We start from the raw sequence: 24,820 nt of genomic DNA, 5'->3' as shown, positions 1-24,820 counted from the left end.
CCGTTTGTTTCTGCTTGGTATGGACATGAGAAAATGTGACGAGTTATCACTCAGTGTTTAACATCGTGGTAAATGTTTAATACTTGGGTCGGGAACCATTTCCCCCTTCTTGAGGACTCAAGGAAATAATTAAGGGGTCATGTGCAGATAAGAAGCTCCTTAAGTTTTGTTTGCCGAAATGATTCCATCTCCTCCACTCAACTTCTAGAATTGTAAATAACTTTTTTTTTTTCTAACTAAAGGGAAATTTCCTGCATTTATATTTGGCTCTATTGGTGGTGGTGGTGGTTGGGGGGCACACCACAGCAGTGCGGAGGGCTATACCCAGTGACTCAGGAGGCCCTGCCGTGCTGGAGATGGAACCTGGGGCGTTCTGTGTGGGTCTGACATGTTTAGGCGTCTCCCCAGCCCTCCGTGCATTTATCCTCGCTTCTAAATCGTTGGCTCTTCTAGGTCAAAATGGTGCCTTCACTTTGTTCACCTTTCAACTACATGTCCAGCAAACAATGTGTGCTAAAAGCTGATTTTGCTTTCCCTTATGTTACATGTCTTGAAGCCTATAAAATCCTTGGTGTGTGAGGAGGGAGCTGCTTGTGTGGGCTGTGCTTTTCGCGGGATGAGTGCATTTTCTCTAGATGGAGGCTCTGTTCGTGACAGACGGCCTTGGAGGGGTGGATGGTGTGTCAGCTCCTCCTGCCTGCAAAGCCCCCAACCCCCCTCACCACCCCCCCACACACATACCACCACCACCACCTTGCCCTGTCGTGCTCTTGAAGATTTAGTTCCGTTGCTTCTTTTCTTTGCTGATCCTCCTGCCCCATCATGTCAAAGCTCCTTGACATCTTGCTCTCATGTAATACTCTACCTTACGTTGTTGTGATTGGTTTCTTGTCAGTCTTCCCAACTAAGCTTAAAGTCAGGGAATAAAAGTTTTTTTTTTCTCATCCTCATAATGTAGCACAAACTCCAGATTACGGTTCTCAGGGAAGTTGTATAGGCAGCCTTGACTTTGATGCACTCAGAGAACAATAAGAATATACTGTTTAGAGGCTGGAGAGATAATTACAGCAGGTAGGGTGCTTGCCTTGCATGCAGCCGACCAGTTTTGATCCCCAACACCTAAGATGGTCCCTGAGCCCTGCCAGGAGTGAGCACAGAGCTAGGAGTAGGCCCTGAGCCCTGCCAGGTGTGCTTCCCCCAATCTATCTATATATAGGTACCTAGATACAGATATAGATATATATGCACTGTTTATCTAACAAAGGTAGATTAGATTATTTGTTAGATTCTTCCATACTCTAGCCTCTTCTTCCTTTTGTCACTAAGGAAATGTTTGCATACAAGAATGAGCTCACTTCTTTGCATAAGTGACACTACGCTTTTGCTCAAGGTTTATTTGACTCGGGGACTTCTGCAGAACCCTGGGATACATCCATGTATTCCTGTTTGCACTGGCTATATCAGGAGAGCAAATACTGCAAAAATGTAGCTGCCTTTTTGCATTAAGCACACAGGCCATTTGGCTACAAAAACAAGTCTGCATCTGGTACCTCAGCAGAGCAAATTCAGCAAAGCTGCTGTAAATTAGGTGTTGAAATTGAAATCACCAGAATTGAGAGAGCAGGAATTTTATTTTTTTGTTTTGTTTTTGGGCCACTCGCTGGCCCAGAGTTACTCCTGATTACTCAGGAATCACTCCTGGCGGTGCTTGGGAGATCATATGGGATGCCTGGGAGTGAACCAAGTCAGTCACATACAAGGGGAGTGCCCTCTCCACTGTACTATCTCTTCAGCCACAAAAGAGAAGCAATTTTATTTTGTTTCATTTTATTTTTTGGCTTTTTGGGTCACATCCGGCGATGCTCAGGGCTGACTCCTGGCTCTGCACTCAGAAATCACTCCTGGCGGTGCTCAGGGGACCATATGGAATGCTGAGAATCGATTGAACCCGGGTCGGCCATATGCAAGGCAAACTTGGCTCTGTTGTACACAAACTATACAGCCCTACCTGCTGTACTATCGCTCCAGCCCCAAGAGTAGCAATTTTAAAGAGGCACTCTCTCTTACTTCCCTTTTCTGTATAGGTTAGTGCCGAGAATTAAAACTCCTGCTATCCTTGAGCATATGAATATTCAACTTCCTTTTAAGACTTCTGCCTGGTTTCTAGATGCTCAGGCTTAGAAACTGCGATTCACTACATGACAATGTGACATCATCTTAACACAGAATCAACCTAGTTAACTGATGACCGTTTCTTTTCAGAGAATGCTCTTAAATGAAAGAAGAATGTAAAAGACAAATTACTGGATGTCTGGCTGAGCGTATTTTCTCTCTCCCTCTCCCCCATCCCTCTCCTTCTCCCTTTCCCCCTCTTTCCCCTCTCCCTCTCCCTCTTGTCCTATTTCTTAGACTTTCTCCTAGAGACCTCGGGGAGATTCGTGGCATAGTCTCCGGGCTTGTTCCTGAAAGCCGAGTTTGTCAGATGCTGCTCCAGCGCAGAGGGGCTGATGACTGAGCTGATAAGCGAAGCCTTGGAGTAGAGGGATGTCTGCAGGGCCTGCGCTCAGGATAACCGCGAAGCTGTTCATGGGTTCATCGAGCTGAATCGTGACTTCTAAACATCCGTAAGTCTCAGTATCATTGAAATCTTTTATTATCTTAACGCAGCATTTCTCGACCATTTGCCCCCTGTGGGGGTCCGCAGGATATCCCAAAGGGGGCAACCACTGTTAAGATGGGGCCACAGAGGGAGAATAAGGTCATGGTCAGAAAAAGGTTGAGCAACATTGATCTAAATTGTTGAGTGGTCACCTTCTAAGCCAGTTCTCTTTTTTCATTTATTTAATCAAATCAAAAAAAAGAAAATTGCCTTGTTTATACTTTATTATTTCTGGTAGTAACTTCTGAGAAAGATAGGATATATTCAAATATATGCTTTGGGAGATCTTGTGAATCTCACAAGCTCTTCCTGGAGGGTTTTCCTGAGCCCAACTCAGAAACTTGGGCTGGGAGCCCCCCCTTTTTTAAATTTTACTTTAATGAATCACAGTGAGATACAGTTACAGACTTACAAACTTTCATGATTACGTTTCAGTCATACAATGTTCAAGTACCCATGCCTCCACCAGTGCCCATTCTCCACCACCAATGTTCCCAGTGTCCCTCCCACCACCCCCACCCCTTCCCACCTCCTGCCTCTGTGGCAGGCACATCCCCTCTGACTCTCTCCTTTTGGATGTTATAGTTTGTGATACAGGTACTAAGTGGCCGTCATGTTTGGTCCATGGTCTACTTTCAGCACGCATCTCCCATCCCGAGCAAGCGCTCCACCCATCATTGACTCAGTGGCCCCTTCTCTATCCCAACTGCCTTTTCCCCCAGCACGTGAGGCCAGCTTCCAAGCCATGGAACGATCCTCCTGGCCCTTATCTCTACTGTGTGAGCCCCTTTCACTAACTTGTGGAGCTGCCCACTGAGGAGCTCCCCCAGCGTCAGGCGTGATGGGCACCTGGCCTTGGCTGGCACTCCCGCTGGCACAGTAGCTCACGCTTAAGCTGAGAGGCAGGCGCACTTCTACTCTGTCCTCTAGAGTTGAGGGCTATCCAGGTGCCACAGTGCTCTTTGTTGGTCCAGTAATTAGGAGTGGAGGAAGGTGGAAGAAGAAGGAGACTTTTTTTTTTTAAGATGTGAACGCCCAGAAGTTAAACCTTACTTTCATGGGCATCTTAAGACTTTCAGAAAGTAAGCAGCTTGCTTCAGAATGAACAGTTGCATACTTCTTTCTTTTTCTTGGAGTAAAAAATACTGAACTGGGCGTCAGAGCGGTAGCACAATGGGTAGGGTGTTTGCCGTGCATGCAGCCAGTCTGGGTTCGATCTCCGGCATCCCATATGGTCCCCCAAGTGTGACAGGAGTGATCCCTGAGTGCCGAGCCAGGAGTGTGGCTGAGCACCACTGGGTGTGACCCCCAAAAGTAAAGAAAACAAAATTATTGAACTAAATAGGGGACTGAAGAGGTTGTCTTAGACTGTCTCCGCCCTTTGCCTAACTCAGACCATGTTTTAAATCAGCGCAGGGTGGTCTCTCTCCCGTGGCATCTTGTCTGAAAGGACAGTTGTCAGAAAGGAGAGATGTTTACTTTAAGAATAGAATGTCACAATTTGTGTCTTTCATTCTGTCAGATATGAAATATAGGTATGTCTTGATTAGATGCATTGTTCTTTTATAGATATTTTAGATGTGTGAAGTAATAAGATGCTGTTCTTTCGCAAATGGAAATTATAGTCGTCCTGTTTGAAAAATGAGGTTTGATTTATTGTTAGTGTGTTAGAGTGTTCTTAAAGAGAGGAAGTTACAGAAAGTTAAATGCTGTCATTCTGTCTCTTCACACGAAGAACAAAAGCAAATGATTGTGAAGTATTTCAGTGGGTTGAACCTTAAGTTAGAACGTGCCTCTTCCAGTATTATAAGAAGCACTTTGCCTAGTTACTATGGAAACATTTCAATTATTAAGTTGAAAGTTATGATGTAGCTCTCAATACAGATCTTCTGTGAAGGATAGATGTTGCCAACTTAGAATCTTAATGCTATCTAGCAACTATTTCCGGAGCAAACATGGGCCCTGCCCTGGCTCTGCAGAGGGACTGTGACGGAGGCCGGGCGAACACCCGAGAAGATGCAGTTCTCCCCGCTCGGAGCGCAGGCTCTCCCTGGGAAATGAGAGTGGACACGTAGTGTGTGTGTGGAGCGGGCTGCATGCGCGAGGCACAGCAGGAGTTAAGGCTGTGGGTGACATGCAGGGTCGGGGCGTTTGCCTGATGGACAGGGGATGGGACAAAGACAGTGTGCCCACAGCAGAGACTGAGGGGGCCAAGCTTCGAGGGGGCCCGTGGAGGTCCTTAACCTGTTTTTCGAGACTGAGACAGGTTTCTTTTTTTTGCTTTTTGGGTCACACCCGGCGATGCACAGGGGTCCCTTCCTGGCTCATGCACTCAGGAATCACCCCTGGCGGTGCTCAGGGGACCATATGGGATGCTGGGATTCGAACTCGGGTCGGCCGCATGCAAGGCAAACGCCCTACCCGCTGTGCTATCACTCCAGCCTCTTCTTTTTGTTTTTTATAATACATATTCTCTGTAACACTATTCAGAAGTGTTGGGAGAGTGAAATGTTTCAGTCCCTGCACCAGTGACAGGTAGTTTCCGGTGTCAGCCTGCCAGCTTCCCCTGTGCCAGTCTGTGCCATCGTGAGTTGGTTAAGGATTTAAAGTCTCCAAACCTCATGGGCACTTAGTGAAACACTAAATCTGATGAATATAGCTCAGAGTTGAACACTGAGGAAGATTTAAGTAGATGCAAATTGCTCTTTTGGGGACCGAGGGTCTCCCAAATGGTGCTCAGTGGGCCACTTCCAGCGATGACAGTCAGTGATTTAATGAACGGGCCCAAGGATATGGTACTGTTTGAGCTCTGTAGTGCTGGGAACCACCAGGGCAATCAGATCATGCTTGGTCCCACTGGGACTATCCCCAGTGACACTCGGGGGATATGCAGTGACAAGGATTGAGCTGGCCCCAGATGCAAAGAACATGCTCCTATATCCCCTCTGTACAGTGTCTCCTCTATCTCTCCTCTCTTTGAATTCATTAATCATATCAGTATTATTCATTTGAGTTTTCTGGTAACTTGGAATACTTTTGCAACAGTGTGGGTACTATAGTTTTAAAACATTGCCCACTCTTGCTAGACTACAAATCTTTCTTTGTGGCTGCCCCATTCTGAACACCTTCTATATGCTCAGTTTTGGATTCAGTCTCACACTTTCAGAGCTAGAATAGCTTTGCTCTTCAGGCAACTTTCAGCTTAGTTGAGAACAAAAGTAAAGTTAAGTGTATGCTACACTGTGCTGCATGGCTGTCTGTGATGTGGTCCAGTTTATTGATGAATAGATGAGCTTATATGGCCTCGTTACTGTTTTCAAGGGAATCTAAGTGTAGAATGCTAGAGAGAGGGCGGGGATACCAGTTGGGCCAAACTAAAGAAGCTATAAACCCGGAAACAGCCATGAGAGACCAGGTAGTGACCCTGCCTGATTTGAGAGGGGAGCAGAGCCCTGTGGGTAATTTCAGGGCTGCTGCTAGGATGCTCAGAGTCATTGAAATGGCATCACTTTGTCAGGCCCCTAAGAGATGAGCACATGTCTGTCCTTCCCTAGGGAGAGGTTTACCCTGTCCCTTTCTGTGCGTGGTATCTCAGTGGCTCCAGGGGCTGAGCATTAGTCACGGGATGTGAGGTGGGCACGGTTGGGGGCAGGAGATGCTCCATCACCCTCATTGTGGTCTCTCCCCACTCACCAACAAAGATGACTGCTGCCCGCCAGCAAGGCTAGGGACACGGGGGAGATGGAAACATGCAGTCTTTCACCTGAGGGCCTGAGGCGCTCACAGACACACAAAGATAAAGCTGGTGCAGTGGGGCCACCTGGGAGAAAGGCCGCGCAGTACCTTGCAGAGTGCCCCAGGGAGAGAGCTCACGCGGGCGTAGGAGGAACTCTAGAACGGGACCTGCTTTTCTTTCCCTTCCTCTCAGTTTCTGCGTCCCTGTGCTCCTGTTCCAGTCACTGCCGCTGCTGCCTTCAGCTCCCACCCCTGATTCTTGTCTGGGCCATCCCACGGGAGCATGTGTTCCAGGTTGGAGCTTGCAGCAAGCCCAACTGCTTCCCCGCGGCTTTGGTCTCCGAGAGCGGCGCTCCTCAGCGTGGGCTCCTCGGGTGTTCCAGGCGGGCCTCAAGGGAAAATCCCCCAGCTGGGTGGTGACGGCACAAGACTGGGAGGCCAGCTGGGAGGATGGGGCAGCCACAGGAAGAAAACAAGGTCAGAAGGGGGCCGTGGTTGGAAAAGGCTGAAAAACATTGTCCTAGACCGGAGCCATGTGCTCCTCCGAGCTCTGGATTTGCAACAACAGCAGGGCCTGATGCTGGACGCGGCGAAGGAAACGGGTGAGGGAGAGGTCGGGACCATCCAGGAAACCTGAGAGGAACACGCTCTGTGTTTGCACACCTGAGTACTCTTTCCTAGCCAAGTGTATGGAATCCTCTAGCATGCTGGACTCTGGGCTGTTTCGGTGAGGTGAAATAGTAGTTCACACGCAGGAAGGAGTATTCTTGGAAGCACGAAGGTTGAATTTCATGAGAAGCTTCAGTTCATTTAGCAACCACGGACAGAAGATTTCTAAATGCAGAGTGGTAACTGTTGAATTATGCATGGGGAGAACTTACAGCTGGTGGACAACGTAATCATCTTTCTGGGTATGCACATGTAGCTGTGGAAACCCTTACGGAGAGATGACCCTGGGAGCTTGACTTCTACATAGAAGTTAGGAGGGGATACTGAAAGTCTTTATCCTAGGAGATGGCTCCTCGCTCCCCTGGGACTTGGGATCCTGGATACATTTTTTTAAAGATAATACTTATTTTCGGTTCAGTTAGAATCTGAAGAGCTATATTTAATAGTGAGTTTGGTTTGTGTGTAAGCGTCTATGTGTTTTAATCAAAACAATTTCATAACAGCAGCATCCATACAAAGAAAACAAAGAAATCAACACAGGAGCTTGATTTCTGTGGCTATTCAAAGTAAAAAGTCTCCATGTCTGTCAAATACTGGAAGAAAATATGAACCCCTTATATTGAACACTCCATTTTAAGCTTTGTTCACATTTTTGTTTCATTAGTCTCTCCTGACTTACTTGGTCAAAACATCAAAATTATTTCAAGAAAAGTTTGGCCTTTAAAGAATGGAAGCTTAACTGTCTAAAGGCGTAAATATAATTTCTTCATTGTTTCTTAGCAAGTCTTATAAAAATACAGCATTATTTTTATACAGGAAGCTGAAAAAGCAGGCTGTTCTAACGGAAGCTGTTTGTGTAGTTCCTTCCTTTTTAAACATTAAACTGAATGCTTTTCCTCACTCCAAGTTCAAGGGCTTCGTTTATGTGCATGAAAATAAACTGAACAGCACCTGCCACTCGGTCACAGAAAAGATGGTGCTGAGGCTGCAGAGGAAGCAGATGCACTTCTCTGTTTATGTTTTTGGGCTAGTCGATGCCTCTGGTAAAATATTAAATTTCAAAATGAATGGGATGTGGAAATAAAATTAGGGGACCATACAAAGCAAAGATCAAGTTTGCCACCTGAATTGTGCACGCTTTGCTGGTCACGCTTTCGTTAGGGACTAACTCATGGGAGATTTGTCCTTGAGAGACCTTGCTGTCTCTTCTCCAATTCCAGGGACCGCGTCTCGAGACATTCAGAATGGCCACATGCTGCACGTGCCACCCTGGGCCGGCCCGCAGGCAGCTGCTCACGGAGCTGGGCAGACGCACAGCCCCAGCCGTGGGATGGTTTGATCCTACCTGTGGTGCGCTGCCTGGCTGGCCTCCGGGGGTCCTGAGCCGGCACCCAGCAGGAAATGACATGGCAGTAGGCCCACAGAGGGTCCCTGTGAAAGCAAAATGCCTGTGGCAGAAACAGAAAGACTTTCCTGATTGCACAGAAAACTTGTACTCGTGGGGGTCTGGGCAGAATCAGACAGGTAAATTTTACAGCAGAAGTTTTGTAAAAAATCAAGTCTTGTCCTATTAAAAATTAAGAGAACGTAATTCCCTTTCTTTTTTCTCAAAGGATTTGGCTTCATTTTTTTTTTTTTTCAATTTGTTTGGATAGAGGGGTCAAAACAAATCAAGGGGAGGTTATGCCCAGGGCTTCACTCTCGGCTCTGTACCCAGGGATCACTCCTGCTGGTTCTCGGGACTGCACCTGGGTCAGCCACGTGCAAAGCAAGCACCTTACCACCCCGCTACCTTGCTGGCCTCAAGGATTTGGCATATTTCCAGAGTTTTTCTTTATCTTAGAATAACATGTTGTTGCAACTCTGTATTATCAAAAGAGGAAGGAAAATAGCAATACTAAATGCCTGCCATAAAATTAATCAGCATTAAAAATAAAAACACTGTCAGTAAATTCAAATAATTCAGGATGATTCGGTGTGTGTGTGTATATATATATATTTTAAATATATATTTTTATTTATTAAAAATAAAAAAATTAAATATTAAAAAATTTAATATTTTACCAGAGGCATCGACTAGCCCAAAAACATATATATGTATGCATATATATGTGTATGCGTATAGATATGTGTGTATATATTTATATATTTTAATCTTTTGGGGCTATGCCCAGCTGTGCTCAGAGCTTACTCCTGGCTCTGTGCTTGGGGGTCACTCTTGGCAGAGTTTGTGGGGTGCTGGGGATTGGACCCAGTGAGCTGTGTGCAAGGCAAGAGTCTTGAGAACAGGGATACCGTACTTTCTCTCGGCCCTCATCTGGATCAACTCTTTTGGCCGTCTCTAACTTGGGCGCATTCAAGATGTGAGAGGCAGGGAGGCCGCGTACCAGCTCTGCTGGTCGGGGGTGGGAGGGCTGGCGGGAGGCAGCGGGTTCGCTGCAGACAGCAGGAAGGCTCCTCGGGAGCCGGGCAGGCCGGCCTGGCAGACGTAAACATGTAGGGATCTGAGTCATCGGGAAAGGAAGTTTTCAAGAAGCTCCCATCATGTGACCTTTGCCTTTGGTAAAACAGAAACCAAGTCCTTGTGCTGGGAGAGGAAAGAGGGGGTGCGGGGGCGGGTTAGGGATCTGGCGATGGTCAGAATCCCCCCTCACTAGGGGCTGTGAACCGACATTGACCAGAGACCCAGGGGAAAGTTGCTGGGAAACGTTCAGAATCCACTTGGGAGGAATGAGGATGCCTTGTGAGGGACGCTCCCTTCTGAGCTTGTTCAGCACCGCTTGGCTTCAGGGGTCTAGGTGGGGCACCCCAGAATCATGGCCAGTGTCTTTGACGTGTGTGTGTGTGTGTGTGTGTGTGTGTGTGTGTGTGTGTGTGTGTGACCCTTAACCCTCCCTGCTCACTCCTGGACTGCACAGGGGTAGCGAGGCTGGGAGAGGTTGCTGGAGCACTTAAGAGCCTGGTGGCCCAGCCGCTGAGGCACCACGCACGCGTGTTTGTTCTCCCGCTCTGCGCCTTCCTCCGCTCTCTCAGGCCTCCAGCACCTCTCCCAGCTCTCCCTGCATCACCTGGCTTCTGTTCACCGCCCCCCGAGAAGCGACCAGAAGACAGTGTCCTAGATGTCTTCCCACCCTTCCCATCCGGTCCCCACCCTGCCACTGCCCGTCACCCCGCTGTTCCCTCCCCGCACGGTGGTGAAGGTGCCCTCCCTGCTCAGAGGTGTTCCTTCTGGGCCCCTCTCCAGAGTCCTGCTCTTCTGGCTCCGCTTCCTTCAACCCCGTTCGATTTTCTCCTGTCCGGGGCAGAAGAGGAGTGGGGGTTAGTTGGCGGTGAATGCCCGTGAAGGGGCACGGGGAGGCCAGCATGTCTTCTGTGGCCGACCAGGAAGAGGAGGAGAGGCCGTGTGTGGAAATGAGTGACACAGGGCCCAGTCAGGGTGTGGCTGGTTGGATCCAGAGAAAAGGAATGAGCAGATCTGGGAGGCCAGGTCAGAAGGGAGGTGGACACACAGGCCTGGTCAGGGTTTGGCCAGTGACATGGGGTAAGTGACCGAGGCAGTAAGAGAACGGTTACTGAGGTGGGTGGCCGGGTTGGATGAGGGGAGAATCAGTGCTGAGGGGGTTGGAGGGTTGGGAACAGGTGATGGGCCGAGTCCCCTGTCCGCCTGCAAGTAGTGTGCAGGTTGGGGCCAGGGTGGGGGGTGGATAAAGGTCCCCACGTGAAAGGATCCCCAGAGCAGAGCGTCGGCAAGGCTGGAGCCTGCTTTTCCCGCTGCCGTCTGTTCTGAACAGCAGCCGGTGCACTCAACGCGCTCCAAGTCTGCGTCATCAGGCGGTTCTCGTCCAGCTTCCTCACCTCCTTCACGGCGAAAGGGGCGCAGGGTCCCCTCTGGCTGCCCTACTGCAAGTGCTCACCTCCTGACCAGCACCCTCACTCCCGTCCCTGCCGTGCTGCTCTTTTCTCCAGCACTGGCCACGGGCTGGCAGTAGACCTTTGACTCACTGACATGTTCCCGTATTCCACGAGGGTGGTAGTAACTTGGAATTCCATGTGAGTATTAATAGTCCATGTCCAGACACACTGGAACGGAACTTGGCAATGAGCAAATATTTAATGACTGTTTTTTGAACATTAACAGTCATGAATGAAGGAAGAGAGAGAGAAGGAAGAAGGGAGGGGCAGATGGGTATAGGAACCGTAAAGGATGGATTTACAGAACGCGTCTTCTAGGGTGAGGCTAGGAAGGGTCTGTGGAGAGAAGTGGAGAGAAGAGGAAGGTTTCTATTATTGAGGAAGTTGATTGACTGGGACCCTAAATAATTGGAGGGTAAGTCTCCATCTCAGGCCAGATAGGGAGGGAGGGAGGGAGGGAGAGAGAGAGAGAGAGAGAGAGAGAGAGAGAGAGAGAGAGAGAGAGAGAGAGAGAGAGAGAACTATCATAGAGATAGAGGTGGGGTGGGGATGGTGGGAGAGAAACTGGGGACACCTGGGGACACTGATTGTGGAAAATGTACTCTGCTGAAGGGACAGGTGTTGGAATATTGTATGACTGAAACCCAATTAGGAACATTTTGAAACTATCAGTGATTCAGTAAAAATAATAATGGGGGGACCTGAGCGGGTAGGGTACTTACTTGCCTTCCAATCGACTGATTGGGGTTTAGACCCCGGCATCTCATGCAGTACACTGAGCATCACTAGGAGTGGTCCCTGAGTGCAGAACCAGGAGTAACTCCTGAGCAGTGCTGGGTGTGGCTCCCAGAAAACAAAAGGACAAAAAGTATGGCAAATAGGTCCATTAAAAAAAAACAAGCCTTTCCCTTACAGAGCTTGATTCACCCTTCCCTGCCACCACTGCACCCCCTCCCCCCACAATTCTCCTTGGTGAATTTAGTTAAATATGAGCCTTTTAGTTCTCTAGGCTTTGAAGTTTGGTTTTTGTTTTTTAAGGATAAAAGAAAATTATACAGATAGAAGCTAAATATGCTATCAGTAGTTAGAGTCTGCTTCTCTGGCTTGGGATAACAAGTCTGTCAGTAAAAGCAGTTGCTGTGGATGGCTAGTTCTTTTGGCTATTTCGGTTAGAATACTAACATTTTCTTTTCAAACTGCCACAGGTTCAAAATGCAGAGTATGATTTATACGGATATGTCTGTGGTTGGAAACTTTAATGTTGCCAATCTTCTCAATTGACATCTAAATATTTCAATTATATTTCTGGTACGTTTATTATTATAAAGTACCCTGCCAGACCATACTGCTTTTCAGAGTTGGCAACATCTTGCTGATGACAGAATTTATTATTCAGACTCATTGAAAAATACTCTGTATACAGCTCTTTCTTCTACCCATTGGAACTGCATTCTTAGTGTACTTCATTTTGTGAAAGGGTTGTTTTCCCCTAGACCAAATAAGCCATAAAATAAGTTCTGAAGTATTTTATATCCTGCTTCTTCCATTGAATTGGTAGGTGCAGAGTACCTTCTAGAACATCACGGAGTTCCTAGGTGTGCCTTTCCAGCCTGTATTTGAGACCGTGACATTCTCCCCCGTATCTGCTGCCTTCCGAGCTCCCCGTTCTTCCTCCCTCCCTCAGTGTTCTGCATTTGTTTTATCGTAGTCTCTGGCTGGCTTCAGTTTATCTTTTCCCCTTTTTAAGACTTACTCCTGGCTCTGTGCTCAGGGATCATTTCTAGCGGGCTTGAAGTGCTTTATGGGGTGCCGGGGACCAAACCCAGGTTGATTGTATGCCAGACGAGCACCCTGCCTGCTGTACTATCACTCTGGCCCCAGATCACTGCACTTTTTCGGGTGGTCTTTCCAAGAGTCTTTCCGTCCAGCTGCACTAGGCTCCTCTGCTGTCATTCAAGTGTCAGACACCTCACTGTGGGCATGTGCTGCAGCCGTGTGCCTCTCCTCTGACGGACCATGTCTGCTGCATGGAGCCCGGTGGCCTTTAATGACCCCATTAAAATTTCCAGGTTTTGGAGGCAAATACCATACATGTAGAGGCCATGGACACATAGAGACAGGGGCTGTGGTGCCCGCATATAGACGCCTCGTCCCAGATCCCGCTGAAAGGAGGACTGATGCATGCATGCCATGGTGGTGGTGGCCTGTGGCCATGCTTACTTGAGCACCACTTGACTGATGCAAGTGTTTGCAGTAGTGACATGAGTACAGAAAGGTCTGGGACTTCTCTCCAGAGAAAGCACAAAGGTATCTTCTTGGTCATGCCAAGGGTCCCTGAGAGCAAGGCCACAAATGTCTTTCAACTCTGTTTTGGTGTTTTTGCTTTGTTTTGTTTTGTTGGCCCACACCCAGGACTTTCACTCTTTGGCTCTGTGCTCAGGGATCACTCCTGGAGGTGCTCAGGGGAACATATGTGGTGCCAGGGATCAAACCTGGGTCATCCATGGTACAAGGCCTTATGCCCCTGTACTCTCTCTGTCTTTCAGCCCTTTTTTTTTCTTTTTGGGTCACGCCTGGCGATGCGCAGGGGTTGCTCCTGGCTCTGCACTTAGGAATCACTCCTGGCAATGTGTGGGGGACCATATGGGATGCTGGGAACCGAACCCAGGTCGGTTGCGTGCAAGGCAAACACCCTTGCAAGGCAAATGCCCTACCTGCTATGTTATCACTCCAGCCCCTGTCTTTCAACTCTTAACTGGCTTCGCTTAGAATAGTTCAGAGATGAAGATCTGCTTCTCATTACAGTCGCATCTGCTTTTCTGTGTGGCAGTCCTTGGAAGAGGAACCATGAAGTAAATAAATTCTGTTTTAGTTCTTTTCACCAATTCACTGCCATTAGTCTGTTAAGATTATGCTCCAAATTTCCTGGGTTTTTTTGTTTGTTTTTTAGACACCGTGATTTACAAAGTTGTTGACAATAGCTTTAGGCCTCTGATGTTCCAACTCCAGTCCTGCCAACAGTGTCCTCATCTCTCCATTAATGGCCCCATGAAGATTTCCTGGGTTTTGAATAAGGTAGCATGAGATTTCACCCCTTGTGTAGGCAGGGTCAGCGCCCCTTTGTCAGCATGAAGCAACTCCAGAAGACTGGACTTCAACCATTCTCCCTTCAAGATTGAAGGGGGTACAGTCTCTAGGCGGGAATGTGATGTAGGCAGGCAGACAGGGAAAGGCCTTTGGCAATGAAACTTAGGTCAACAGAACTTCTGGGAGGAAAATCCTAAGATTGATCCACCCTCTGGATACAGAAAACAGACCTGATAAGACAGTGAGGAAGGTGGACCCCTCCCCATGAAGTTCCTCAAACCCTTGCACCTCTCCCTTAATCTGATTAAAATGTGATCCAGCCCGGAGAAGACTCCAGAACTTCCATATCAAGACAACCCGAGAAGAGCCTATAAAAGACACCTTGAACAAAGGAAGGGCGCATATATGCTGCCCGAACCCATGTGCTTGTCTGCACCAGAATGGCTGAGCACATATGTCGTCCGCATCTCCCCTCTTGAGATGTGTACTTTAATGCTTTCCTGTCTAACGCTGGGATATGTGTAGGGGCTCTCTCCGCCCTTGGAGAAGCCCATGTTCTCTCTGGGTGTTACTGTCTTACTCTCCACTCTCCCACTTTTTTCTTCCTCCTTCCCTTCAAAACTCCTCCAAATAAAATCTGTTTTACTTTAAAAAAATTTCCTGGGTTTTGAGGCAAATGCATGATATATGGAAGTTCCTGATGTCAGTATTTTGAACAAAGCATCACTCAGTAACCCGCTTTGCCCAATTTAATGTCTCTCGACAAAGGTTTATGCAGCATCTAGCATAAAGGTCCACAATCCCTTTTCTTAAGCCCTGGAAGCCAGTTTTATTTTGGAATATCCTTTTTTTTTAAGTGTTGTAATCTACCAGGTAGCGTCTAGGGTAGCACCCCAAGATAGACATAAATGCTTCTGTTTTGAAATCACAATCAACAGGATAAATAGCCATAACTCAGGTTCAGGTTTTGCTGACCTATAATTGTGGTCAAATGGGGCCACAGATGAATTATAAAACAACTTGGGGGCTTTGGAGGTTGAGGGCTCTTGAATTGCTCAATAGTTATCTCTGTGGGGTGCATGCCATCCAAGCATCTGTCTCCTGAAGCCCCCGTTAGTCAAGCCATTGAGTCCCCTGCATTTGCTGGGGTCCTATTCATTCCTTAGTGATTCTCTCCTCGGTGACGGTCCTAACGCGAGCTTACTTTACTCCTCTATGTGAGTCTGTCCATGGCTTCTTAACGCTCTAAAGGTCAAAAACAGATTTCTCTGTCACGGAAGCTCGTGGTGGTCTGGGCCTAGCTTACCTCTCCAGCCCAGGGTAGCCACTTCCTGCACCTGAGACCAGCGTGCTGCTTCCTCCAGCATCCTGCTGGCCTGTGCGTGGCCTGGCCCCAGCCTCCCGCCTCCATCCCCCATCCTTTTCTAACAAGCCCTCTGTTCGGGTTTTGAGTGAAACATCATTTCCGAGGAAACTTCCACCTCTAGCTGGAGACTTCCTGACCAGACCCCCAGGTGTCCCTTTGTGTTTGAGTGGCACCTCCTTCTGACTGTGAACCAATCATGTCACTCATTTCCTGGAGCAGGTGTGTCCACCTCCGTAGGACTGACTGGTGTCCCATCCCCTCCAAGGCCTTTGCTTGCTGTTTCTCTGGTCTTTGCCCTGCTCTGACACCTCTTAAACATGGTTCTCAAACACAGCTTCTTAGACTATGGGCACACACACACACACACACACACACACACACACACACACACACACACACACACACACACACACACACACACTGCTAGTGGCAACAGTTAATGTTTTCTGAGCAGCAGAATGAGATAACACTTTCTGAGCAACAGAACACCCCAGAATTCATCCCCAAACCACTGTGTCACGGATCCATGCTGTGTCTGGCAGCGCCCACCCGGTTGCGTCTCTTGGTTATGATGGGGTCGTGCGCGGGGAAGGTTTTAAGCCGTCTGTGCTAAATTACCCCTCGGAGGTTTCTCTCCCGTGGCGCCATGGACATTCTGGTTTGGCTCGTTCCTCCTGTGGGAGCTGGCACGGAGGCACCAGTTACGGGATGTGCAGCAGGGTCCGTCCATTAGATCCCAGAAGGGCCACTGTCATGCCGTGGCAACCAAAAATGTGTCCTGGCCTTGTTAAGTGTTGCTCGGGGGAGACCGTCCCCTCCAGTTAACAGCAGGTCTTCTTCATCTCTCTTCCACTCACGAGCGCTTTTCGTCAGAGACATCTTAAAGCCCCAGGGAAAATCTGTGGCTGCAAGTTGAGCTAGTGATGGATGAGTGGGTGACTGCCCGACGGAAGAGCTGGCTGTGACATTGGTGGGGTTTCTGAGGGCTCCTATCTGCCTGGTGGTGGGCTGGCAGTGGGGCCTGGGGCTGGGATCAGCCAGCGGCTGGCCCTAGGGGTCTAAGGGCCAGGATGTTGTGAGCTGTGCATTCCCCTCAAACTTGTGTGGAAATCTTAAGGGGTTTTTTGCTTTTTTTTTTTTTAACCTGGAGATCTTTCTCTGAACTCTTCTTTAAAAGTTAAACTCTTCTCAAACCAAGCTGATGCTTCTAACTTCTGCGACTTGAGAAAGTCCTTAGAGGCAGTCTGAGGAGCTCTGGCTGTCTCTGTGGCCCTTCACGGGAAGACGAGCTCGTCCCTTGCCCTTTTCCCCCCTTCAGTTCATGGACCTTCTTCTTTTTATTTAGTCTAGGATTAGTGGAGTTGGGAAAAATTGAATTCTATTTTAAAATGTTACTCCTGCGGCTGGAGCCATAGCACAGCGGGTAGGGCGTTTGCATTTCACGTGGCCGACCTGGGTTCGATTCCCAGCATCCCATATGGTCCTCCGAGCACCGCAAGGAGTTATTCCTGAGTGCATGAGTCAGGAGTAACCCCTGTGCATTGCCGGGTGTGACCTAAAAAAGCAAGAAAAAATAAAATAAAATAAAATGTTACTCCTTTTTGGGCTGGAGCAATAGCACAACAGGTAGGGCGTTTGCCTTGCACGCAGCAGACCAAGGTTTGATCCCCGCATCCCATATGGTCCCCTGAGCACTGCCAGCAGTAATTCCTGAGGGCAAAGCCAGGAGTGACCCCTGTGCATCGCCGGGTGTGACCCAAAAAGAAAAAAAAAAGTTATTCCTTTAAATATAAAGGCTTTTATTAAAAAAATTTGTTGGGAAAAGAAAATGTCAGGGCTGGAGCAATAGCACAGCGGGGAGGGCGTTAGCCTTGCATGCAGCCGACCCGGGTTTGATTCCCAGCATCCCATATGGTCCCCTGAGCACTGCCAGGAGTAATTCCTGAGTGCATGAGCCAGAAGTAACCCCTGTGCATAGCCGGGTGTGACCCAAAAAGAAAAACAAAAAATGTTTGTCAAGAAAATAAAACTGGTGCTGGGAAATGTACATTAGTGGAGGGGTGGTTGATGGAACACTGTGACTGAAACCTAATCATGAACAGCTTTATAAGAGTCTATCTTACAGGGATTCAATAAAAAATCTTGGCGGGAAAATTGTTTGTTAAAACTGCAAGGGACTTCAACAGTGGTTCTGCTAAGAATGAGTAACATGACCTCTTTTATTTTATTTTTTTTTTAGATTTTGAAAAATCAAGAGTAATGTCATGATGTTCCAAATGTCTGTAACCATTTTTTAAATTTTGGTGGTGTTTGAACTCATAAGTAAAACTGAATAAGAATCAAATAACTTAGAGAAAAATCGACTAATGTTCAGGCTATTAAACCTTTATGAGACTTCTGGTGTTTCTGTGATGTTTGAAAAATAACTATTCAGAGATGCAGAGGGACTGGAGTGATAGTGCAGTAAGTAGGGCATTTGCTTGCACACAGCCAACCCAGGCATTAATTCCTGAGTGCAAAGCCAGGAGTAACCCCTGAGTATCACTAGATATGACCCAAGAACATCACCGAGAGAGAGAGAGAGACAGAGACAGAGACAGAGAGAGCGAGAGAGAGAGAGAGAGAAAGAGAGAGAGGAGGAAAGGAGAGAGATGCAGAATGGGAAAATAAAACCTATCTTTAATTGAAAATATCTTCGTTTTTCTTTGAAGACTGTAAATCTGCAATATAGTCTTTATAAGCATTTTACATAAACCACAGGGTACAGACAGAACAGCATCAACCAACAGGATTTTCAGCAGTGATAAAAATGTTCTTTCTTGCTGCTTGCACAGTAGCTCCTGAACACTTGAGATGCGACTGCCAGACAGAATTCGTCACTTCATTTCAGCCTGCTTCACTTGCAGCGGACATAGGGCCCCTCTGTGGGACACACTCGGGGACTGGCATGTGCTGCTGTGTGCTGCTGTGTCTGTCTGTCCGTCCGTCTCCCCGTCTCCTATCTGGTGGTGCTGGGCTGCAAGCCTGGCCTCCCTCCTGCAGCGGCGCACAGGGACCCTGGAGCTGTCTCTTCTTTCCCAGCCTCTTTTTACAGCCTCTTCCTCTCGCTTCCATTTCTTTGGTTCATCTCTCCTCAGCTCTCTTGAGTGTCTGAGGTGCACACAGCAGTTCTGCTTGATGCCAGGAATCAAACCGAGGGCCTTCCACACACAAGGCTTGTCTCTGCCCCTGGGTGCTTCCTTGGCATATATTTAGATCTAGACCTAATGACTGCACTCTTCCTCTCTTATTTTACTTTTCCCCCTGTGTATTCGGTGTACTCTGCTGTTTGCTAGTGTTGGTTTGCTCAAGACTCTGCTGTGTGCCCCCTTTTTGTACTGAGGCACCCAGTGAACTTCACCAGGCCCTGCAGGTACAGAGCCCTGTGTCCGCAGACTCCAGGGCCATGTTGTGGGGGAGCATTAGGGGTGCTGTGCACAGTGTGCCCAGAAGCAAGAGCCCGAGGGGTGTGCGGACACAGCTGTCTGCGGTGTGTGAGCCCGCTGGCCAGGTGCCTCTGTCTCCCCTTTCTGGGGCCAGCTCTGCTTGCGGGATCACAATTGGAGCCTAAGCACGGGGGGCACCCGCACTCTCACATGGGCGTTGTGATTCCTGCCCCTGGTCGAATGGAAGCACCAGCTGGCAAAGACGTGGAGATGCCACCCTCGAAGGGAAGGGAGTTGTCTGGTGGACAGTTCCTCCTGTAGCTCCCCAAATTTGGGGAAAATATTTTATTTCCACTCCTATGGCATGTAAAGAGAAAGACTACTTTTTATTTTCCTTTCTGCAATATCTTTTTCAATGAAATTCTGTACAATGGTTTCTTACTTGGCAAATTGGGTTTTTATGCTCTAAGTCTGTTTTCAAAGGGTTATAATGTACTGAGGTCATTTCCAAGTGGTGACTATAGATTTTTCAAACGTTTCAATCTGAAAAATATTTTTCTTAAAGTCACTGGGGTATTTATAGGAAATAATGAAAATAATGCTGCTTGGAAACAAAGGGTTTGCAGAACACAGAAATCAGGGCTGCCTTTTCCTCCATGACTTTAGTCATTTCCCAGTGCAGAAGTTGTAACCCTAAATTAGTCCTCTCAAGGACTAATTTCTGAATGATGAGCCTCTGGCTACTTTAAGAAAAAGCTAAAAATATCTTTTATGAGAAATTAAAAGTATACAGAAAACTTCTATTTTACTGATTGAACTTTATTAAAAAAAAAACCTTTGGAAAATTCTTGGAGTCCTCTGAGATTAGTTTGAACACCTATTTTTAAGAAGTGGCTATAAACAATGCCTTTCTTTCTTTTCTATATTGTTTTTTGTGGGGGGGTTCACAACTGGTAGTGCTCAGGACTTACTCCTGACTCTGTGCTCAGGGGTAACTCCTGGCAGGGCTCTGGGACCCTGTGGGATGTGGGGGATCAAACTCAGATCGGCCATGTGCAGGGCAAGTGCCTTATCTACTTTCTTTGTTTTGGATTAAATTTCTTTTTCAGAAATATAGTCATATTAGAATGCCACATAGCCTAGAAATCCAAGGTCTGTTAAATTGCAAATGTTGGAGAAAACAATATAAAATATAAATATTTATTTCAACCCCTATTAACTTTTAGAACTAACCTTCATTATGCCTGTGCTAGGGGAACTTTGAAACCCTATTATCAGAATATTTGTGTGTGTGTGTGTCAGAATATTTGGTAGGAACATACTTCTATTTGGAAGTTTAAAGTATAATTAGAAAGTCAAGACATGCGAGAAGCGAGGTTTAGCATAAATTTTTTTCACCTCTTTTAGATAATAATTGCATGCCTCTATGTTATTTCACGCACTAGGGAACCAGGAATGTGGTAGGCAGAATAATAATGCTAATTGCTAATGTTTTTGGCCTTTCTTTGTGCCTGGAGCTTCTCCCTTTAAACCTAGTAAGTACCTCTGTCACCCCCTTTTAAACTCAGGATCCTGCAGCTTTGGAAGTATCAGTGACTTGCTCACCAGTCAGAGAATTTCAGAGCTGGAATTTGAACCCAAACTGCCCACAGAGGCACAAGTGCTCTTCACCACAGATCTGCAGAAGGTCTGTCACAGGAGCAAGCATCATGGGAAAGGAACCAGGGAGCCCGTGCCGAATGCCTTCCCATGCCAGGGCCATTCCGGGCACTTGGCATATGCTGTCTCACTAAATTTGCCCGCTGCAAGGAAGAGACTGTTTCCATCCATTTCACCAAGAGACTTAGGGAGGTTGAGCAGCTTACCCATCCAGTGATGCTTTTTGTCATTTTATAAAGCTGTGATAGTGAAGAATGACATAGTGACATCGGTTTGAGGAAGATTTATTCCTTGCAAATATTTTCCTAATTCTGTTGACTCTGTTGAGTTTAATATTGTAACCATTGACTTCGATGCAGATACAAAAGGCACATCAATTTCATACAACACAAAACTGACAAAGTATGAAGTGGGTCAGCAAGTATTCAAAAAACGTTGGTTTCTATCTGTTTCACACATCCAAATAATTAAACAATATGAAAATCCACTCTTTTTCTGCCACTGTCCTACTCACACTCAGTCAAGTGCTGCTCTAATTCTTTCTTGTGTCTTAGCTAGAGTTAATTTTGTGTGTATCCATGTTTTTCCCCTTTTCTAATTGACTTAGGATCAAGTTGTTATCTTTCCATGTCAGAACTACCTGGTAAGCTGCATCATTTATATAATTATATAGTGTTATAGTGTATGAATATATGATAATGCATTTAAGTCCACAATCTCCTATTGAAAATTACTAGTTTTTAATAATTTGCTATTAAAAATTGTAACATGATTAGTAGTATTATAGATGTTTGAGTGGGGAGGGGGGCTCCCAAACAGAGCTCAGGGACCCTCGGGCTCTAGGGTGACCACTCCCAGTGATGCTCTCCCTGACTGCATCGGCCAGACCGTTCAGTGCTGGGCCCCGGGGTGTGGTACTGCTTGGATCCAGGATGCCATCCGCCACCAGGGCTGCACCTGGGAGTGCTTGGAAGCCCACAGAGATGGGGGATCCAAAACAGGGCCTCTGCCTGCCAGACATGTGCTCCGACTCCTTGTGCTAACTCCCAAACCCCTTAAATATGTTTTTAATTCACATGAGGTGGTAGTTTGGGGATACAGTTCTAATTTCTGACACAGAGTTGTGTAACCACCATCAAGACACAAAACGGTTCCATCACCCCCAAATTGCGCTGATTCGGTGTTTGTTATCAGCCCCACTCCTGGCAGCCACTGGCTTGTTCTCTGTACCTATGTCTTGACCTTTTCACATTTGTGCATGTGCTGCAGCCCTTTGAGGAAACTTTCACTCGCATAAGGCATTTAAGATTGTGCCCTCTTGTTGCAGGCGATAGTAGCTTATTGCTCTGCTGCTCTGTGGTTTTCTGTTATATGGCTGCACCTGTGTTTTATTTATTTCACTGATTGAAGGATGTTCAGGTGGCTTCCAATTTCTGGCAATTAAACATAAAAGTGCTTTATAAACATGCAGATTACATTATTGTTTTTTTTCTTCGCAAAACAGACTTATTGTGGTATCATTTACATTCCATAAGATCGTTTTATTTATTTATTTATTTATGGCTACACCCAGTGATGTTCAGGGATCACTCCTGGTGGGGCTCAAGGGACCATATGTGGTGCCAGGGATTGAATCCAGGTCACCCATGTGCAAAGGGGTTGGGGGTATGGAACCCTTAGCACTAAGGACCCCTCATGCAAACCATTCAGTCCAGCCTTTTGAACTATCTCTGCAGCTCCCAAAAATTCAGTTTTTCACAATTGAGTACAACATCATGGGCTTTGCGGTGAATGGTTTTACTGGTGTTCAATGAAGTTTCTTCAGTTCCCATTTTATTGAGAGTTTTTGTCTTGAATAAATATTAGATCTTGTTGAATACTTTTTCTGCATCTATTGATATGATTATATGATTTTTTTTTTTTTTTTTTGCTTTTTGGGTCACACACGGCGATGCACAGGTGTTACTCCTGGCTGTACACTCAGGAATTACTCCTGGCGGGCTCAGGGGACCATATGGGATGCTGGGAATCGAACCCGGGTTGGCTGCATGTAAGGCAAATGCCCTACCCGCTGTGCTATTGCTCCAGCCCCTGATTATATGATTTTTATTTTTCCTTGTATTGATATGGATTAACACATTGATTGACTTGCTAATATTAAAGGATCCTTGCATGCCCACGATGAATGCTACTTGGTCATGAAATTTGATCTTTTTGTTGTATTGCTGGGGTTTTAGGTCTCTAAGCCTGCAGAGAGGTACCCGTCTACAAACCAGCAGTTGAAGAGCACTGGCCTGGTGTCAGTGTTGTATTCACTGTTGTGGTGTAGCAAATCACTCCACATTAAGCAGCTGAAATCCATGACAATTATTTTGCTCCTTTTGATATTTGTGGGTGACAGATCTGGGTTGTGGCCGGCCAAGCAGTCCCGGTTTGGCTTCTGACTGGACGGCTGTCAGCCTGAGGCTGGCACTAGAGCATCGAGGGGCGAGGGGCCGTGGCGGAGTGGGGGCTGGCTGTGTGCCTCAGTCTCTCCCAGCATCTCCTGGCCTCAGCATGTGTTCTGCAGGTGCTTGTTGTCACTTCCTCCTTCCTCCCTGTGTAGCGTCCCCAGGCAGGTAGTTGAGATGGCTTGTACAACAACAACGACTCAGCAGTGCCAAAGGCTTGCCTGGCACCCTTGGAATACTCAAAATCTGGCCCTGGAAGCTGGGTGATGTCCTTTAAATTAGCACAGACTGGCCCAGATGAGAAAGCATGGATTCCATCTTTTTTTTTTTTTTTTTTTGCTTTTTGGGTCACCCAGCGATGCTCAGGGGTTACTCCTGGCTTTGCACTCAGGAATTGCTCCTGGCAGTGCTTGGGGGACCATATGGGATGCCGGGGATCGAACCCAGGTCGGCCGTGTGCAAGGCAAACACCCTACCTGCTGTGCTATCGCTCCAGCCCCTAGACTCCATCTTTTGCTGGGCGGAATGTCATCGTCACCGTGTAAGCAGCGCATGTATCATTGGCTGGTGTTGTGCCCTTCATTGGAAAATACATCTGCCAGTGGGTGGACTCCTTCCAGTGCAGGGAAGGGCCTGCTGGTAGAATTTTCTCAGATAAAAGTACAATTTCTGAAGGGCAACGTTTTTATTATTGGGTATGTTCATTGAAAAGGCAAGGTGTCCTAAGGGTAGGTGGTTCCAACGTTTAAACCAGTTTTGGTTCTCTTATATTTCAGTTTTGTGGAATACTCTGAGAATGTTTAAGCACTACTAGTTTGAACACAATAATTGCTTTTTTAAAATTTTACGTAACGTGTAAGAAATAATGTGCCTGCTTTAAGTCCAAAAGTTTCAGTTAGTGAAAATTTTGAAACTTTAAGAATATCTTTTGCCATAGCTAGAAAGATAATGCAGAGGTTAAGAAGCTGTCTTTGCACACAGCCTCGTCTCAACACTGCATGTGGTTTCCTGAATACTGCAAGGAGTGACTTCTGAGCACAAATCCAGGAGTAATTCTGAGCACCTCTGGGTATAGTAGGGAAAAGAACAAAACCATGAGTGTCTTTTCCAAACACCTTAACTCAATAACCTAATCTTCTGCCTTAGTAATCTAAAGTAAGCTAAGGAGGAAAATCTTTTTTAATTAGGGCAAAAGCCAAAGTTGGCTCTTTGACTGGGACATCAAAATGAACAAGCCTTTGGGCTGGAGCTATAGTACAACAGGCAGGATGCTTGCCTTGCACATGACTGACTCCGGTTCAACCCCCAGCACCCCTATGGTCCTTCAAGCCCACCAGGAATGGTTCCTGAGTGCAGAGGCAGGAATAAGCCCTGAGCATTGCCGGGTGTGGCAAGAAAGGGAGAAAGGGAGAGGAAGGAAGGATGGACAGATGGAAAGAAGGAAGGAAGGAAGGAAGGAAGGAAGGAAGGAAGGAAGGAAGGAAGGAAGGAAGGAAGGAAGGAAGGAAGGAGGGAGGGAGGGAGGGAGGGAGGGAGGGAGGAAGGGAGGAAGGAAGGAAGAGATGCGTTTAAGATAAAGAAGAAACTCAAATTACTAAAATTAGGAGTGGATGTGGTGATACCACTACTGACATTGCCAAAATGAATGAATTACAAGGGAATAAACAGTTATATGTCAACAAATTAGTTAATCCAAATGAAATGAGCGTATTAATAGAAACTACTCAAGAAAAATTAGAACATCTTAATTGACTTGGGCAAAATATGTTTGCATCATACAGCTTTCAGTAAAACACTGAGAACCGGGACTGGAGCGATAGCACAGCGGGGAGGGCTGTGTTTGCCTTGCACGCGGCCG

General features: G+C 46.9%; 1 protein-coding gene across 3 annotated transcripts in view; it reads left to right on the top strand.

Annotated features, from left to right (window-relative positions):
• Positions 1-24,820, top strand: part of MRTFB (myocardin related transcription factor B) — a 172,599-nt gene that overhangs the window by 32,390 nt on the left and 115,389 nt on the right. For all 3 annotated transcript variants that reach the window (XM_055134845.1, XM_055134843.1, XM_055134844.1), the window contains exon 3: positions 2,410-2,624. The gene's annotated coding sequence lies outside the window, so the exon portion shown is untranslated. The remainder of the gene's footprint in view (positions 1-2,409; positions 2,625-24,820) is intronic.

The sequence above is a fragment of the Sorex araneus genome, chromosome 4, assembly GCF_027595985.1.
Source record: "Sorex araneus isolate mSorAra2 chromosome 4, mSorAra2.pri, whole genome shotgun sequence".
In the NCBI taxonomy this organism is placed as follows: Eukaryota; Metazoa; Chordata; class Mammalia; order Eulipotyphla; family Soricidae; genus Sorex; species Sorex araneus.
The sequence above is the reverse complement of the archived record's forward strand: the minus strand, read 5'-3'. Positions and strand labels throughout refer to the sequence as shown.